Below are 16,496 nucleotides of genomic sequence, written 5' to 3'. Positions count from 1 at the left end.
TATTTGCCTTGCCTAGACTAGTCACAGGCGGCATTAATATTCTGTCGCTTATGAAAATGCAAATCTGCTCACTTCAAAAGTTAAAGGTTGAAAGAGTTTACGACAGCTGAGGTGTTCAGTTGATGTTCATCCTTGGCTCTTAACAATGTTAGCTAGGGAAATGTCAAAATTTTGAAAATCAAAAGCTTAAGTGCACGCATCCCACCGCAAAATCAACACTCGCAATCCAATAATGTTCAATTTTCTGAAAATCTTGGGTTCTGATTTCATGATTTTGGAAAAGGTCACACAACCTTTTGGAATCTGTCCACTTTGAGTCCATAAATGGCCAAGGAAAAAGCATTAAAGGATGTACACATCCCTGTAATTTACATTATCATATTTCACCTTTAACCTTTGAAACAAATTTTGAACATTCCCATGCACTTTTCACCTCGAAGAAACACCTCAATGGCTGAAGCACACACGCTTGATTTGTTGTTTAAAAGGAACCTTATTGGGCAGATCTTTTTCAAGAAGTATTAGATTAAGGATGGTAAAGAAGGTACAATTGAAACTTGGGACAGATCAGGTGAATGGAAAAATACATGGATGTTTCACCGTGAGAAGACTACAGCAGATACAAGTCAGTGTCAGAAATTGGCACTAGTTCTATAGCTCTTACCAAACTGCCCAATAGTTAAGGTATCATAAGGACCAGTAGAAAGCTGCCATTTTTAAGGGTTTCACTAAATGTTATCATTATAAGGACTAGTGGACTAAAAATGTTACTTTCTACTGCTGCCAGTGTTACAGTCTTTAAAGCATCATGTCGTTAATATTTTCAGGGTTTGTTATGCCAAATAACATTCAGGATCTTAGTACTTTTTTCATAGAGGATTAAGTACAGATTTATTATCCCTGCTTTTCCTGAATTTATTGAGACTGGACTGGTATACCATATTTGCTGTATTTTAAGGACACATGGACAGTTGTTTTTGTTGTACACACAAGTATAAATGAATGATCATAAACGAGATATACATGTATATGTATTGACAACATTTTTCATTTTTTTAACGATCTCAATATTACACTACTATTTCAAAAACATTTTTATTTATTATTACAACTTATTTCGACTTCTACCCATGTTGCGTTGATGTAGCTATGTGAAGGTGACCAGAGCAATTAAATAAAGTAGTTACTGTTTGATGCTTGTTCCTGAAACCATATGAGAATTCAATATTTTCTGACTTAGATGTTTTTCTGAAGTTCATAAGAATCCCTTTGTTTTTCGGTCTATCATACACTTGCTATCATGATGGAAAAGCATGTAGGATTTAATCCTGTTATTCACCCTAGACACGCTATTTACACATTTTCTTCGACAAATGAGGCAATTTTTGTTGAGAGACAAATGGATACAAGTGTGAAGTGAGATTTGAAGAATATTTCAAACAATTACTTTCCAATCCATCACACTGATCAGTGAAGCAAGCTTGTCTAATATCTTGTTAGAGCCATAACGGTGGGAACATGAATCACAGCATATTGTTGATATCCTAACAAGAAATCCAGACTTTCTGGTTCTGGAAGCACTCAAGCTTGATGTTTAAAATGAACACACTGTTGAAGGAGATTACAATTCAGCTTTCAATGTTCTACTCTCATGGTCAAAATAACTGACTACTTAGTCATTACACAAATTCAGACTACTCTGGCTTAATGGTAAATGAAGGTTAAACCCACCCACCCTTATTACCCCTTTGGTTGCAATCTATCCTCAAAACGATACAGGACTACCATTTTAAGACATGCAGGTTTAATGAAAACAAGAAACCTGGTGTCTATGTAGAATTGATAAAAGTGTTGTTTGGGACTTAATTTCTCTGGAGAGACAATTGTCTGGAAAGAGTTGATGAAAACTATATGGCCACAAGACAGCACCCTATCCTTCATATCTAAGAAAGGTATTGTTCTTTTATACATGGTGATTTTATTGTGATTAACCACAAGGCTTGACCTTTGGCTTTGTTGTGAGAGCAGGAAAACAATTTCTTTCTTCCAATGTTCCTATTGACTATGGAAGACATATTTCCTACCGGGTATTCCAACAATAACTGCCATATTCCTCTGTGGATTCACCTTCAAAATTCATTGATCAGTTTAATTGATTTTTATCAATCCTCATTTGGATGCATCCATAATTTATGCTGCAAACCTTGCTTGGATAGGTGACTGTATGCCAATACTTTCAACTAAGATATATTTTATTTTTAATGCATGACTTGTTAACAATATTTTCAAACAAAAGATTGAATATTTGATTTTATGTGATGATGCCTTGAAGACAAATCGATACTATCATTGTGAACAAACCCACAAAGCCTTGAAACAAGCAACTGTGTACTGTGTGTGAAAGTTCTTGTAAATAACTCAAGCTTAACACAAAATCCTTTAGGAAAACAGGATATGAATATTATAAATTTTTCTGTTAGTCTATTTAGAGAGCTTTACAAATACTGAGAAATGCCAACTCAAATCCCATCTGCCATTGAAACATAGGAAGAGTGGTAGCTTCCACCCAAATCAATCCATCCTTGTTTATCAGTAACCTGGCAACCAGAGAGAAATCCACAACATTTCAAACAATTTCTCAACCCTAGGAAAATCCCTACAACAGTATTTTCATAACAACTGCAATTGCGGTCAAGAACTGACCAGATATTGAATCACCATGGCAACCATAGTGGCTGACCAATTAAATAAATATCCTTATAAAGTCCAGCGCATGGCCTGGCCTATTCCCATGAAACAAAATCCATTTCCATCAGTGTTATCAAGCCCCCAGTAAATTAAAGTTCAACTGGAGTGGAAGACATTTCTCCTTCATTATGCTGGGCTCATGTTTACCCGAATTCCCATATTCCAAATACATCCTGTGGACAGTGTCCATCTCATTGCAAATAGCCCATGTCTTGGCCTTTCAAGATTGTTTCTGTTTATTTTTACACCAAACATCTGGATGACGAAAAAAATTACTTCAAATGGAACATCTGTTTCTGTTTAAGCAATGAATTTAAGCTTTTTCATCAACCATGATTTTTAAAGAGAAATGTATTATCTTGTGTTTATGGTTTACTGCAGAATGCAATTTTCTGTAATTATATATATGTTAATCATATGATTTTGTTCTATCAATGATGAGTGAAATGGAATAATATATGTACATGGTTTTATTTAAGTTTGCTAAGCACATGAAATTACATACTTTTGGGGATCAACTGTTTTCATGAATGTTTTCTCTTGATCAAAGAATTATAACAAAACTGGCACCATGGAGTACAATCTTTGAACTCATTTTAACCTAACCAGCAGTGTTCGTGTTAATCAACACTGTTAATTAGAACAACCCATGTATTTCTCTTCAATGTTTTGGTGGTAAATCATGAAAATTTTAATACGTGTTATTGATTAGGCCAATCCTGAATGATTTAGTATTTGGCTGGCCATATGTCCACACTTGAATCGCACAATAGCAAACAATGTCTAATTATGGCGGTTTTTCATTGACACTCCTTGAATCCACCAGGTTGAACTTAGCCTTCATAAACCTAGATTTGATTGAGGTTTCCGGTTGTAGATAGTCAGTGTTTTATTTCAAAATTAACTGTGTCAGACAGCCATCTAATTTTACACATATACTCATATGAATGACAGATGGTGCCATTTGGATTTTACTTTGACATAAAATATTGATTATTTTTTCCCATTGTGTATTCAAATGAAATTTCCAATGAAGGCTTTTGTTACTTCATTTCAACATCGCAGTGTCATTAAAAAAACCTCCAGACTGATCCAAAAAAATATCTAATCTTCAGATCAAAACAAAAGATCGTTTCATGTGTTGGTCTCCATGCCATGCACACTTCATGACAACATTAATCATACCAACTCAAACTATATGTTAGATACCCTTACGAATACAATGGTCCACATTTGATGAAAATGAATCAATTGTGTTTTTGAAATGTCTAACATTTTAGGGTTATAATTCAAATCAATTATCAACCACAACACGGTTGTCCGTATGCTTAACTTACTGGTTTCAAATAGGATCCATGTGGCTCGTCTTCCTATACAATTACCTATTTTCCATACTGCCTTGCAACAAGGGGTACACAAGCATCATGTGCTACATGACAGACAGTGCTGCAGTCTGTGCCATTACCATCACCTGTTCCCACATTTATAGAAGAAACTTATCAAAAAGCTTCACTTGTATGTGCTTATTGAAATTTACCAATGTGCTTGCAATTCCATCATTGTTTAACACTTGCTGTACTTACAGTAGAGGCCACACATATCAGGGTAGGAAAACAGCACACCATGGGGGTCCTTGATTAATAACATTTTTTTTTTACACTTTGAACAGTAACATTTTGAAGATTTATAACCATTATAACACTTTTGAATTTTATATAAAATATATATGTTCCTTACATCTTGTTAAGGCTTGTTTCAAAAGGTGGCTTATAGGTATGTTTATGTAATTCTCACCTTCAGTTCTTGATGTTTTTGTTGTCTGATGGCTGATCAGTCAGTGATGGGCACTGTTCGTGTCTAAAAACAAAACAAGACAAAATGAACACAGAGGACAATAAACCAGAAAATTAAAAGCATTGCAATGGTCACACAGATTTCTCTTACCAATACCTGGTCTTTGGGTGGAGCTGAAGTTTAACAAAGAAAAAACCCTCAATTGTTAAACCCAGATGCAGGCGAATGCCTCAAGTCTATTTTCACCTTCCCTTAACAAAGAATGGAAGATGCATGTGAAACACTGACTTGCTCCAGCCAATGTGCCCTCTATTCAAATCCCTAGCAATATGAAAGCTACTTTCAAGAACAAGCCATAAGATACAGGAAACAGTGACATAAAGCCAGACTCATGTATTGTGTTTCAATTGAGTTAAACACATGGAATTCTCCCCTCGTCCTGAACTATCTCAACTATGTGGAAAAATGGGATGACAATAGGTTCATAAGAAATTGTCTTTGTATCATTTACACGTGTTTTCAGCTCAGCATTTTTGGCATGATAAAGTGACATGCCAAGGTATAGAACATAGATGGTAAAACAAACATTTATATCATTACTACTTCTACATGTACAGCACAGAAAAGACAATGGCTTGAGAGTAGAAAAGAAAAGCAGTGATTATCCTCTCAGTTTCAAATTAAACTGGCTGAAAGGCTGCTTACAAATATTTTTATAATTCTTGCTTAAAATATCTTTAAAAAAATGCAAAACATATTCAGTAAGATAATCTCTAATTAGAAATTTGAAACAAACTTGCATTTACAAATTCAAAACATAGCTGCACAATATCAACGATGATATTGCTCTCCCTGGTTAACTGTTATAGAAACTGTTCTGGAAGCAGAAATGACGTCATGACATATTCGTTGAATCAAAATACAATATATTCCACAAAACCCAGATTTCTGCTACACATAAATGGTTTACAAGTCCAAAATGTCTTACCAATATTGGTAACCAACACCAATGAGTGCCCCCTCCAGACAAGTCACACGACCACATTTTATATGCAATATGCATTATCATTATTTATACTACATATAACATGTTCAGCACAAAAATAGGACAGAATGGAAGAAATTATATCCACTAATACAATTTTTCTTCCTTTCTCCGCGACGTGTAACAGCATTACTCTCCTTCAAGACTGATCATAAAAATTTTCTATCAATACATTCAAACTATGATAAAAATGACCTTTTCCTCCACAGGTAATAAGTGTTTTAGTGGCAGAAAACCTATTTTCTTAAAATGTCTGATAGACCAATTATTGGTCTGGGATGCTGTCTCGATTCCTCTCATGCATTAAATAACTGGCTACCTTTATTGATTTTTGCGTCTATAAAAAACAGCTCTTGAAACACTTGGCTCGAGCCTTACGGGCTTAGACAGTCGCCTCGTGGGTATTTGTCACTTTGCGAGGAAAATGCAGAAAAAGTAAAAATTGCAAAACCATTTGTTGTGTCTGCATATATAATTAATCAATGAAAAATAGCCATCGTCTCCTCTTAAGGAGCCAGCGAAATACAAAATACCAGTCAATTGTGAAACGTTGTCAAAAATTGACAAAATCAAGAGGGCATATTTTGTCGTAGTGTCTGTCTGAGGATGTTCCTAATTAGGAACTGTTTAACAGGTAGAAACTGTAGGGTACTAACTACAAGGGCGAAAAGCTTTCAATCATACTTTGGTATTTATCAATCTCGATTTGATTTTATCATGCATAGGCTTTGGTCAAGAATATATGGCTGAATAAATCGCAGGAACGTTTCAGACGTCTATTACAGTCAAGTACCTACATCAAACACGAACCAATCGAAAATCATGAATTACAGAAAAACGTATCATTACAAATGAAATCTGCTCTATAAGCAGTTGATAATTGTTTTATTTTGAGGCTAAGTTAACTAATTAATGCCCTCATCGAACAAAGACTACTAATGACTTCACACCTGTACTACTTACAGTGTTAAAACCTCTAGCTTACAGCAACAGTTCAGCTCTGTGGCTTTCATATCTTCAAATATTCCAAACACATCGCACAACAGTGAAGTTTGATCGGCTTATCAGATGATTAAATAAGACCTTGTCACCTACTTTGATATCATTTGATGTCAACATTTCTCAATTTTAAGATAAGATAAAATTTTGATAGTAAATTCGAAGATAAAATGGGAAGCTTGTAGGTGACATAGTTGATTATCTGCTGAGAATATCTTGCATATGTATATTCAACATTGACCACATCAATAACAATTACACAATTGAAATTAGGAAAGGTTTATTGGTATAGGAAAATATGCTTACCTTAGAAATCACATTCACGTTTAACCCAATAAAACTAACACTCCACTAATATCAAATTCTGGATATTTTCTAACTGCTTGCACTGTTCAATACAAGCAAAACCAATAAAAAATCTTATCCTGAACAAATTATCAAATCAAGTTGAACAAGTAAGTCAAAAGCATCTAATCTTATTTCTCCTTTTCTGTGACTTTTTCAAACTTAGCTTCTCAAATTACTTTTCATCAAAGCTAAAATAGAGGTGATCTTCAAATGGGACTTATCCGACTTACTCTCTAGTACTTTACCCTTTGAAAAAAACCCAAAGAATGTAATGTAGCCATGAACACTGTGCCCTAATACTTTGTGATAGGATCATTCAGGCATACAAGCTGATTGTGCCTGGTTCTAAACCAGGATTAATCAAGTTGAAGACAGATTTCATCACTGCTTTCAAAGTTGAAACTGATAAGGTTGTCCAGGTAGCTGCAACTAAAAAATTAATTTAAATTGGTGACAGGATTGTTGAATTTTTTTTTGAATGTTCTGCTAAGCAGGTGAGATAGATTAGCTAGACTGTTAGATATGAATAAATAACCAGTCAGGGTATCAGTATCAAAGGTGTAGGGTCATTTATTGATAAATATTTAACACTTAATCCTTCAGATCTTTAGACTGAATAATAAGTAATTGTCAGACAAATATCTTACAGAAATTTAATACAATTCAATCGCAGTAAAATTACTGTGAATTTCTCACTAAAGCCTTTGTAATTGTGGGTATGTGATCTAAGTTAAAGGGCTGTTGATATCCACTGAAGTTTTTTCTCATTGTAAATAATATCACAGTGATCTCTAAATTGTATTACATTTTACAAAATTCTGACACAGAACAGTCTGGCATGTTTTTTGCGAGTTTTAACATGATATATTTGATAAGGTGACATTATTTTTGACATGTGGTTGTAGTGTTGTATTATTTTGATAATACAACCACTTTGAAGCTAATACTGACTGTCTGAAATCAAACCTCGAAGCTGAAAATGCATGCATATTTTATGCAAGATTGGTCAATTTCAGTATCCTGAAGCCATGTGGTAAGAACATGTTCTAAAACACAGCAGTCTAATTGGCACTATGACCTTTACCAATTTACCCCTGAGGAAAAAAAGGGCATCGTTAAGATATTTTAAAGACATCTCAAAAACATCTGGGCAGCAAATTGGGGTAGATAGTACATTAGGTCAGCAAAACCTAAACATATCATGTGCCAGGGAAAAAACAGTTAACATATGCCATTTATTCCCTATTTTATAGAGACAGGAAATGGAGAAAACATTTTGTCATGTTTCCAAGAGATAGAATTCTTTTTCAGGCCAGTGAAACACCACTATCATCTTCTCCATGACCTATTTGAGGGCTACATGTAAACACTAGTATATATGAATAATGGCCTCTTCATGAGCACCTCGTTATAGCACTACTAAAGCAGGCTTACTCATAAACCTCACTATAGCATGACAAGCATGGGGTATGTGCCAGAAGTTTAGTAGTCTCTCAATAGCTGGGGTCATACAGTCAGGTTAATCTTGGTTTCAGTGAAAACGTATTGTTGCAACTGTTTTTCATTGATTGATGATGCATATTTAAGAAATTTGAAACTTCCATATCTGGTTTAAAACAATGATAATGCACAAAATTAAAAACCGTTATAACTTATTTATACAGAATGTATTTTTTTATATGAAATATGTTATTATAAAGCAACAAATCCAGCATACCAACATTGTTTACTTTAAGGCACCTCTGTAAGTGCAAAGACCTGCACTTGATAACACGAAACACAAAAATAGAGGAAATTCTGAAAGCCTTGACCTTTGCTCAAGTTTTAGTGCTCTCCCTTGGAAAAAAACTCCCCCACAAGTAAATAGGGGCCTATGTTCAACTCACAGTGTTTGTAAGCATGTAATGATCTGTGAAATAAGAGTGTACTATCCGACACGCTTCATGCCCTCAGCGAATGAATCTTTCAGTGCTTTGATGGAGCCATTAAGCAGTTGTCACATGACTTAATCAGGTGTCACATGACCTGTTTCTATGCTGCTGGGGCCATCTGTCATAATCATGATGCACTGAGATTGACATGATGTGTCGATTCAATACCGATATTTCACACGTATCACGTTACATCCCAGAGCCCATCATGGCTCCACCATAATGGCGTTGTAACAGGTAATCAAGTTAATATTTAATATGCATTTAGGAGAATGAAGTTACTGACTTTCCAACATTAATACTGGCTATTGAAAATCCTCTAACTTATTAAAATTAATGGCAGCCGACACTCCATGCTCTCTTTTCGACACAACTGTACGTTGTGTGTTCATTTGGGGTGAAACGTATGGCTCGGGGAACTGAAATACACCTCAAACATATGGAAAAAACAACACAACAATTTCAAGCATTGCTGGTACATGAAGAACAGGAATCCCAAATTTGATAAAATACAAAGTTGAGTAAACATTTTTCCATGTAGAGAAACCAATATGTCCAATCAAGCTAATTTGTTGAGCATATCGACAAGCAAAACTACAATTCCTGAGCACACCTATAATCTTCTCTTATGACTTACTCAAAGAAATCAATCAAGAACAAACCAATATCATGGGTGGGGCCCATTCAAGCTCAGATTGAGAAAAACAGAAGGCCTTCTGTCTTCTAATGACCACAACTAGTGTGGACACAGTGTAAGGCCACAGCCACTGGTAATGGGTTAATCATTGCCCCCCTGTGAGGACAGCAGCTTGCTGGCCAGTCAGCAGGACTAGGGTTAACAGATGTTTAAGGTCAGGCAGTTTGCTTACAAAACATTATGTCATTTGACAAGGCTCCCTAAGGCTTCCATCAGTAGGTGACACTAAATGTTGTAATAAATGGCTTTGTCATTGCCTTACTGTAATGAAGATGTGTGACAGGAGTATTTGAATTGTTTGAAAGGCATTGCTTAGAAGTTGACGGATGACAAGGGGGTATTTGTTTACAAAATATGATTCTAATGTGTTTGTAATATTGAAGATCATTCTGAACTGCAGCTTCTGAACATTCCACCACCTCTGTCATGTACATACAACTGGCAACACCAGCTATTGAATTTGCCCCGTCCATGTTGCTCTATGTCATATCGGGCTTTCCCATTACGTTTAAGAGTCAATATACACAAAAACTCGCCATCGTTTTACAAATCCACAAAGATCATACAAGCTGCTCACTTCTTCGATTAATCATACCCAAAATACCATAGGATTTCAAAGCATTTTTAGTTTGGTTTTCGCTTATTCATTGCACCAGTTGAATAGCAGTAATTATCAATTATTAAAAGTAAAGCTGTCCCAGGAAAACGAACAAGGTTCATTCTAATCATGCAATTCCACAGTGCATTACAGTAAAATTGCCGTAACATGATGTTATCATGTACTTGGTGAATACACATCAAAGTACCAGGATTATAAACATGTGTAGCCATAAATACCAGCTGAGAAAAACACAAGGGACTTGAACACTTTCCAATTAATAAAAAGAAAGTGACTCTGAAATTAAGCTTTGCAGTTAGATATCAGTTTTGTTATAACTAGCATTTATTAGAGTAATTAGTGCAAAACCTCCCCTGGTGGGCTCCTGGAGAAACATGGTAAAGTGCTCCTACTGTTTCAGCTTAAGGTGTGCCGTTGATAGCTCACAAGCAACACCAGTTTTCCATCCAAATTTGGTTTAATGAGTAACTTGATATACTTGTTGCATACCATATGTGAGAAAACGAAACTGTGTACATATTAATTTACTTGAAGAGGATACAATAATGACACAGGTTTTAAATTTTGACCTACCAAGAAAACAAAAACAAACAAATTTATCCATGAACTTGGGTTAACAAACTTGGAGGTATGATTCCATTCTGTCAATACAGCCGCACATTCTTGTATTACTTCCCACGTATGCGGGAGAAATATTAATCTATGGTAAGATACAAGAGTCATGTAAGTTAGCATGCATCTTCCTGTGAAGCTGAGGAACATTATCAAGATAAAACCTAACATTTTACACCTGAAACAACAGCCTACTGAAACTGAACATCCAGCCACGAAGAAGAATGTGACTTACTCCAGCAAAAAAAGACCACAAATACTACTACCCCCTCACTGTTATAACAGAGAAGTGCTGTACAATGAGGGTTGGACATCACCCACATATTCCATGCACTTTAGATGCCTTAAACATTTGAGAAGATGTAAAAAAGAAATGATTCAAACCTCCTGGAGAAGCCTTGATGGGCATGGCATAAGTAACCATAAAAGACGTGACAATACCTCCTGTGTTTCCTTATAGCGAGGGCTGTTGACTGGGCACTACTACCATGTTTTAACCGAAGCAACACATGGGGCCATAGCTGTACCAAGTGCAAGAGCCCCATGCCTCATTGCCCTAATCTAACATACTTCCAACATGCATTGTCAAAAAATATAATTTGTAAATAAACAAATATACAGATGATCTTTAAATGGTAAGTTAACAGCCAAAACATGTTTGTAAACGAGGGAATAAGAGAAGACAGTGATGAAAGGAAAGGCTTACCTATATAGGCAGGAATCCTGGTACAAAGTAAGAAAAACAATTCCGTGTGTTGAGAAGTCTCTCAGATAGAAAACATGTCTCAGCACTGTCACACTAGCAGTGAATGTGAAGGCACAACTTGCTCATGCGTTTATATCGCTCAGCTGAGAATTTGACAGATCTTTAAAAAGCCAATCTAATTTCGTATGCTTAGCTTTCTTATTGATTTTGTATAAATATGACACATATTTGATCAAAACATTCAAACAATTTGACATATGTACAGCGATACCGATTAATACAAATTAATTAGCCAGGGGTGACATTTACGAACAGCCCATGATAAATATTCATAGCTATGTAAATGCGCCTCAGTGTAGATAAATATATTTATAAAATGCAACCAATATAATTGGCGATTGCAGAGAGACAATGAATTTTATCCTCAAAACAATGAGCAAAGACAATCACTATGAATATTCAAAAGTGGGCGGTAAAATGATAAAGAAATCAGATGAACACACCCATTGAAAGTTTTTCCAAAGGTTGTATAGCTCTGGCAATTGTCAAGTAATAGGATTTTAATGATTTGAACAAACAGACGAGTAATAATAGATATTGAGAACTGTGATTGGTTGTCAAGCTTTATCAAGATCATAGAACGAGATTTGATTGGCTGTTGCAAAATATCATCTGATACTGTTTCCACAGGCCAGTATTCCCAGTCTATATACAAACATGTACAGACCTCCTGACTCTATCACAAGCTTTGTTAAATTAAACAAACTGTCATAGAAATAGAGAAACATGACACTCTTCAACAAGTCTAAAATTAATGAAAACACATGATGCTTCAATTTCAATTTGAATACAATACCATTTTGGGAAAAAAATTATATGATCAGATGAAGATAAATATTTCCTCCAACATGGCAACAGGCAACAAAAACATGAAATGCAATCTGTTTGGTTACGAACTTGTGAGATATCATAAGGATCGCTTTACCTTTCCTGAAACCGCTTTAAAGGGTCAGCATATTCATTACAAAGATAAATTTCTAAATGGAGACTCGACAAAGTAAACATTCAACAGTTGCTAGGTGACAGTTCAGAAGAACTTCCATCACACAGGGATTAAAACATTTGTACCAATACTGAAAATGTTTTCTTAGAGAAGTATTTAAATTTCAATTAAATTTCAAATTCCCAATACTGCAGATATGATATTGCATGCTGAACAAGTCATAGCATATTTCCAGTTTCCAAATTATCACTTAACTTATTTCAAACGTTTTAACACAAGTCAATGCAGGTAAAACTGAAAGTACTGATTTGTCAACATTTTTACTGTCAATTACTACACTTCAAATACTGTACTTTCAAACTGTTTTCTTACATATTCTTTAAAAACTTGGTGCTGAAGTAAACAATATTCACCATACCCTGTTAAATATAGATACTACATTCTCAGGAAGTCTGTAATTCAGTCAATATCTTCCCCACTGACTAGAATATTAACATACAGTGATACTGTAATGAACCATAACAGCACTCAGCAAAAAATTTGACACAATAGCTATCACATCATTGATAAACCTGAGAACTATTTGCCTTACTAGCCTGATGCATCGTGCATCATGTTTGGAAGTCGCCTTGTATCCCAGTTTGCATCCCAAATCAGAGATCAGTGATTGGTTTGGGAAGAGTTGTTCCAGAGTAACTGTTTCTCCTTCACTCCCTCACTATAACATGGCTTGTAGACAGATGTGTATGTATGGTGGTGAGCACTTTACACGCATATTGCACTGGTGTTGACAGCATCTGACAGATGATCACTCTCATCAACTCACAAACTGGGGATTACAATATAAATTGCCATAACACCTCTAACAGTACACATGACACACACGACTTGTGTAAACTGGGTGGTCAGCCATGCATATCCACTCTGCATTGTGGTCGGTTGGATGGAAACTGCACTAAAGGGACCAGTTCAACAGCAATACTTTGAATTTATGTGCAACATATGAATTTATGTTATTTAGATCTTGTTCTTAATCATCTACTATATTTTTTCTAATTCACAAAACATTACTACTTGTTTGTAAATTAAATTGAAAAAAAACCCCATCAAAATTAAAAAACTTTTTGTGTGTGCTTTTAAAAAAACCACTTTAAAATAGCTTAAGTTTTAAAGAAACAATATACAATGAATTTATCAAAAGAGATTCATATATTATTATTAATTTCAACTGCAGGTTAAAACCTAATTAACTGCAAAAAACAAGGGCAGAACCAACCTTTTACGGGGAGGCAATAGAAAGGTGAAATCCTCCACAAACTGATACCATATTGCCAAGATCAATAATCCTAGAAATGAATGAGCACTAAGTTGTCATGGAGGCCAATGATGCATGGGGGTGGGAGGTGGTGATGGGGGGAGGGGGAGTTGGGCGTGGTCAAAGGATGAATTGAGAGTGTTGGGGAGGGACTGACTCAATACTTTAACAATATCCACAGGATTGACAAGAATATTATCAGCAGTATTGGATTTCGTTTTATAGTACATGCTTATCATACCAAGCTAGTCAGTTTCAACTCAAGTTTCAAACTGTAGATAAATAACTTGTCAGTTTTCTTTCGTTTGCTCAGCTACATCAAAAATAACTGTGACCTAGTTTCCATGTTAGTGAGAAATGGTAAGTATGAAAAGTATGTCAGGTACCTATGTTGCTTCATGATAATTGAGTAAACCCCCAACCAAAGTACTCAAATGTGAAATAAATCATATGTGTAATAACTTTTGAAGGTACATTAAATCTTCATCTATCTTACTTTGACACTGAAGTAATATATGAGGTATCAAACATGTTTGGAACAACTTGTAACAAACCTTCCTGACGTATGTTAACATTTACAAAGAGTGAGTTGTATCACATTGTGTTAAGATTAACGTGGCTTTGACGCAGGTCATAGACATTGACTACTGGGTGAAATCAATGCATGTGCCTGGATATACTTCTGATAGACCAAGAAAACTTATGTTAGGACTTCAGTCACATATTCAAGCAATAAAAAACAATTATCCGTCCCCAAATTAAGAAAATATTTCCTTATTCAAAACTTTCTTTACCACATGTTTCTTGAACAAATGAAATCAGTTATAGAATAATCTGAAATATATATGGATTCAGAATTGTTGATTTCACAAGCTGCCCAAACAAGTCCAGTCATATATGTATCATGAAAAGGTGTCAAGCCAGTACCACAGGTACACATTTCACTTGGAAAGTGGATGAACTTCAATTGCCAATGAAATTAATCCATTGATCATGATAACCTACAACAAAATGGTCAGTATTGAACCTTGTTGGAAAATATTCTTAAAGGTATGAATGATCTTTGCAATCACCATTAACTGCAAGTTGTTGACAAATCTCATTGATTGAAATAAAACCCAAAATAACTTGTGAAACAAAGGTATGATCACATTAAACATCTGTTTCCTCTCAGCAATACAAAAGAAGTGAAGAAAATAGTATTATCTATGAATAACATTGATTTCACATTTATTAAAGAAAAATTTAAGGTCATTGATGTTAAAAATGTTACAAATCATGAAACAGTATATACATATTTACATTTCCCAATCCTAACCTATTGTTCTGTTAAAATTAAATTTCAACTTTTTTTACCAAAAAAAATCTGAAAGAAAAGAAATTATATTCATATCTACCTATTTCTTATTTATGAATCAGTGTACAATGGTACTAATTTTTCAAATAAACATGTAGATCTTTATATCGATTTTGAAGAATGTGATATTTGAACATGATTTGGAACTGTGAACTACAGCACTTCATGTGTCAAGGCGCCATTGCAGTGTATCCGTATGGGCGTGGCAGTGTCAATTGAAAGCAATCTAACATCTAAGTTTATGATCACCACCCCACCCATAATTAAACAATTCAAATATTTTAGTTTCTCTTATCCCCATGATATCCTGTAATTAGACACAATTTACGACTTCAGTCCGTAGGACGAGCTCCGACAGCTGTCAAAATAGTAGCCCTCAAAAGTTACAAACGACTTACAAAGTCCGATACTTGAATGAAAATTGTTTTAAATTTCACTAAATTAATGAAAGGTGTGTCCCACTAACAAGAAACATGTTAGAACGATGATGGGACAACACAATACTCGTGCGTAACATTGTTTAACTAATTAACTACACGTAACGACATCGAGCGCATCAAAGTGCAACAACGTAGTAATGTTGTGAAAAAAGTTGCTACAAGCCAACATCTACACCGCGCCCATACTTCAAGTCTCTCTAAACTTGCCCCATGACCCATAAAAAATATTCAACTTGGCGAGCCGACATTCAGCCCTACGGATCAAGTGACCGCTAGCCTGTTCACTAAATACGTACACACATACTACACTGCAAGTCTACAAATCTAAGCAAGCACATGGGATTAATTTGCACAAACTTACCTAAATGATCTTACTTCGTGACCTAAATCTCAGATATACTTGCAAAAGCAGCCCTGTGTTCGTTACTAGCCTGACCCGAGCGGCTAACCACAACTGCCCACTCATAACTCGGGACAGCGAAAAAAAAATCGAATAAAAAATCTTCAATAACTAACCTTGAGCGAGTCGAAACTCCGCTCTGCGCCCTTCAATAAGTTGAAAATATTGACTCTCCTGCCTCCAACTTCCTTCCAAATGCCAACCAAAGATGAATATATTTCATAGTCTCAGTGTTGAAGATCTTATAAAACAAAATGGCTTCCATAATTCTATGCTGACGTTTGGCTAATATCATCATAATTGCGCTGTACTCAAGGGCAAATTGAGAGCTGAATTAAAATTTTAAAACGGACTAGAGCACGGACAATGAAGTGTGTTTTTCTCTTTAGAATATATGGAAAACATTCAATGATCAATAAGAAAATTTAAAAAAATGGAAAAACTAGCCATTGGGCGACTTTTTTCATAAAAAATGTCACTTA

The 16,496-nt window shown here is 35.2% G+C and overlaps 1 protein-coding gene across 4 annotated transcripts in view; it reads right to left on the bottom strand.

Moving 5' to 3' along the window:
• Positions 1-16,496, bottom strand: part of LOC124146208 — a 33,738-nt gene that overhangs the window by 17,103 nt on the left and 139 nt on the right. Inside the window, exons 1-2 of one of the 4 annotated variants that reach the window (XM_046516390.2) lie at positions 16,131-16,444; positions 4,543-4,605 (exon numbers count right to left, since the gene is read on the bottom strand). The gene's annotated coding sequence lies outside the window, so the exon portion shown is untranslated. Of the gene's footprint in view, positions 1-4,542; positions 4,606-11,499; positions 11,666-13,094; positions 13,406-16,130; positions 16,445-16,496 lie in introns of those variants that run through there. The other 3 variants (XM_046516389.2, XM_046516388.2, XM_046516387.2) reach the window with 3 other exon arrangements.

The sequence above is a fragment of the Haliotis rufescens genome, unplaced genomic scaffold (genome assembly GCF_023055435.1).
Source record: "Haliotis rufescens isolate VD_foot unplaced genomic scaffold, xgHalRufe1.0.p SCAF_2, whole genome shotgun sequence".
Taxonomy (NCBI): Eukaryota; Metazoa; Mollusca; class Gastropoda; order Lepetellida; family Haliotidae; genus Haliotis; species Haliotis rufescens.
This window is presented reverse-complemented; position numbering and strand designations above follow the sequence as displayed.